The following is a 4,302-nucleotide window of genomic DNA, read 5'->3' as shown; positions in this document are numbered from 1 at the left end:
CCCGGATGTGATCCCGGACATCACGAGGAGTTCCGGAATGGTCCGGAGAATAAGATTCATATATAGGATGTCATTTTATGTGAATAAAATGTCGCGGAAGGTTCTATGGAAGGTTCTAGAAGGTTCTAGAAAAGTCCGGAAGAAACCACCAAGGAAGGTGGAGTCCACAAGGGACTCCACCTCCATGGCCGGCCAGCCCTAGTGGGGGTGGAGTCCCAAGTGGACTCCACCATAGGGGCCGGCCACCCCCCACATGGGAGGTGGGAATCCCACCTTTGGGTGGGAGTCCTAGTTGGGCTAGGTTTGCCCCCTCCTATGGAAGGTTTTGGTTTCGGGTCTTATTCGAAGACTTGGACACCAACACTTGGGATCCACCTATATAATGAGGGGCCAAGGGAGGGGGCCGGCCACCCCTAAGACCATAGCTTGGCCGCCCCCTTGAGTGGCCGGCCACCCCTCCCAAACCCTAGCTTTGCTCCTCCACTTCATATTGCCCGGTTTGCTTAGCGAAGCTCCGCCGAACTTCTACACCGCCACCGACACCACGCCGTCGTGCTGTCGGATTCAAGAGGAGCTACTACTTCCGCTGCCCGCCGGAACGGGGAGGTGGACGTCGTCTTCATCAACAACCGAACGTGTGACCGAGTACGGAGGTGCTGCCCGTTCGTGGCGCCGGAACCGATCGTGATCAAGATCTTCTACGCGCTTTTGCAAGCGGCAAGTGAACGTCTACCGCAGCAACAAGAGCCTCATCTTGTAGGCTTTGGAATCTCTTCAAGGGTGAGACTCGATACCCCTCGTTGCTACCGTCTTCTAGATTGCATCTTGGCTTGGATTGCGTGTTCGCGGTAGGAAAATTTTTGTTTTCTATGCAACGTTATCCTACAAGTGGTATCGTAGCCGTGTCTATGCATAGATGGTTGCACGAGTAGAACACAATGGTTTGTGGGCGTTGATGCTCTTGTTATCTTTAGTTGAGTACTTTGCATCTTTATGGCATAGTGGGATGAAGCGGCTCGGACTAACTTTACATGACCGCGTTCATGAGACTTGTTCCTCGTTCGACATGCAACTTGTATTGCATAAGAGGCTTTGCGGGTGTCTGTCTCTCCTACTATAGTAAAGATTCAATTTACTCTTCTATTGACAACATTAGTATCAACGTTGTGGTTCATGTTCGTAGGTAGATTAGATCTATATCGAAAACCCTAAACCACGTAAAATATGCAAACCAAATTAGAGAGCGTCTAACTTGTTTTTGCAGGGTTTGGTGATGTGATATGGCCATAATGTGATGATGAATATGTATGAGATGATCATTATTGTATTGTGGCAACCGGCAGGAGCCTTATGGTTGTCTTTAAATTTCATGTTGAGTAGTATTTCAAAGTAGTTGTAATAGTTGCTACATGGAGGACAATCATGAAGACGGCGCCATTGACCTTGGTGCTTCGCCGACGATGATGGAGATCATGCCCGAAGATGATGGAGATCATATCCGTGCTTTGGAGATGAAGATCAAAGGCGCAAAGACAAAAGGGCCATATCATATCACATATGAACTGCATGTGATGTTAATCCTTTTATGCATCTTATTTTGCTTAGATCGCGACGGTAGCATTATAAGATGATCCCTCACTAAAATCTCAAGATAATAAAGTGTTCATCCTTAGTAGCACCGTTGCCAAGACTTGTCGTTTCGAAGCATCTCGTGATGATCGGGTGTGATAGAATCAACAAGTGCATACAACGGGTGCAAGCCAGCTTTGCACATGCGGATACTAAGGTGGCCTTGACGAGCCTAGCATGTACGGACATGGTCTCGGAACACGTGATACCGAAAGGTAGAGCATGAATCATATGATTGATATGATGAACACTTTGAGTGTTCGCCATTGAAATTACACCTTGTCTCGTGATGATCGGACTATGGTGTGGTGGATTTGGTTCGTGTGATCACTAAGACAATGCGAGGGATATTGTTTTGAGTGGGAGTTCACCTAGATTTTTAATTATATTGAATTAAAATTTGAACTCAATTTGTCATAAACTTAGTCTAAACTATTGCAAATATATGTTGTAGAGATGGCGTCCCCAATCAATTTTAACCGAGTTCCTAGAGAAAGAAAAGCTTAAGAGCAACGGTAGCAACTTCACCGACCGGTTCCGTCATGTGAGGATCTTCCTCTCTGCGGAAATCTGCAATATGTGCTTGATGCACCGCTAGGTGACCTTCCCGCGAAACCGAAACCGATGAAGTAAAAGCTGTTTACGAGACTCGGAAAACTCGGTACTCTCAAGTTCAGCTGTGCCATCCCGTGCGGTCCGGAATCCGATCTTCAAAAACGTTTTGAGCACCACGATCCTCATGAGTTGATGAAAGAGTTAAAGACTATTTTCGAGACTCATGCGGCCGTGGAATGCTATGAAGCATCGAAACATTTCTTCAGCCTGTATGATGGAAGAAGGCAGCTCCATTAGTGAGCACATGCTCGCCATGACCGGGCATGCGAAGAAACTCGATGACTTGGGAATAGTGATTCCTAACAGATCGGGGATTAATCGTGTCCTTCAATCATCGCCACCAAGTTACAAGAACTTTGTGATGAACTACAATATGCAGTAACATGAACAAGGAGTTACTCGAACTCTTTGGCATGCTAAAAGTCGCTGAGATTGAGATCAAGAAAGAGCACCAAGTGTTGATGGTCAACAAGACCACTAGTTTCAAGAAACAGGGCAAGTCTAAGGGAAAATTCAAGAAGGGTGGCAAGAAAGCTGCCACGCCTCCTATGAAACCTAAGAACGGCCCTAAGCCCGATGCTCGAGTGCTATTATCGCAAGGAGAAGGGACACCTGGAAGCGTAATTGCTCCAAGTATCCGGCTGATCCGAAGAGCGGCCTTGTCAAGAAGAAGAAAGAAGGTATATCCGATATACATGTTATAGATGTTTATCTCACTGGTTCTCGTTCTAGTACTGGGTATTTGATACTTGGTTCGGTTGCTCATATTTGTAACTCGAAACAGGAACTAAAGAATAAACGAAGACTACCGAAAGATGAAGTGACAATGCGCGTTGGAAATGGATCCAAAGTCGATGTGATCGCTCGTCGGCACACTTCCTCTACATCTACCTTCGGGATTAGTTTTAAGCCTAAATAATTGTTATTTTGTACCCGCTTGAGCATGAACATTATATCTGGATCTTGTTTAATGCAAGACGGTTATTCATTCAAGTCTGAGAATAATGGTTGTTCTATTTTTATGAATAATATCTTTTATGGTCAAGCACCACAAAAGAATGGCTTATTTCGTTAGATCTCGATAGTAGTGATACGCATATACATAACATTGATGCTAAGCGAATTAAATTGAATGATAATTCTACTTATATGTGGCACTCGTCGCCTTGGTCATATTGGAGTGAAGCGCATGAAGAAACTCCATACTCGATGGATTACTTGAATCACTTGACTTTGAGTCACTTGATAGATGCGAAGCATGTCTAATGGGAAAAATGACTAAGACTCCATTTTCTCAGTATGATGGAGCGAGCTACCGACTTATTGGAAATCATACATACCGATGTGTGCGGACCAATGAGTGTAGCATCGCGTGGTGGTTATCGTTATGTTCTAACCTTCACGAGATGATCTCGAGTAGATATGGGTATATCTATTTCATGAAACATAAATCCGAAACTTTCGAGAAGTTTAAGGAATTTCAAAGTGAAGTAGAAAATCAACGTAACAAGAAGATAAAATTTCTACGATCTGATCGTGGAGGTGAATATCTGAGTTATGAGTTTGGCATGCATTTAAAGAAATGCGGAATACTTTCACAATTGACACCGCCGGGAACACCACAACGAAACGGTGTATCCGAACGTCGTAATCGAACTCTCTTAGATATGGTTCGTTCTATGATGTCTCTTACTGATTTGCCATTATCATTTTGGAGTTATGCATTAGAGACAGCCGCATTCACTTTAAATAAAGCACCATCAAAATCCGTAGAAATGACACCGTATGAATTATGGTTTAATAAGAAACCTAAGCTGTCGTTCCTGAAAGTTTGGGGTTGCGAAGCCTATGTAAAGAAGTTACAACCGGACAAGCTAGAACCCAAAGCGGAGAAATGCGTCTTCATAGGATACCCTAAGGAAACTATAGGGTATACTTTCTATCACAAATCCGAAGGCAAAATATTTGTTGCAAAGAACGGAACCTTTCTTGAGAAAGAATTTCTCACTAAAGAAGTGACTCGGAAGAAAAGTAGAACTCGATGAGATTAATGAATCT

This window comes from Lolium rigidum, chromosome 1, assembly GCF_022539505.1.
Source record: "Lolium rigidum isolate FL_2022 chromosome 1, APGP_CSIRO_Lrig_0.1, whole genome shotgun sequence".
In the NCBI taxonomy this organism is placed as follows: Eukaryota; Viridiplantae; Streptophyta; class Magnoliopsida; order Poales; family Poaceae; genus Lolium; species Lolium rigidum.
The sequence above is the reverse complement of the archived record's forward strand: the minus strand, read 5'-3'. Positions refer to the sequence as shown.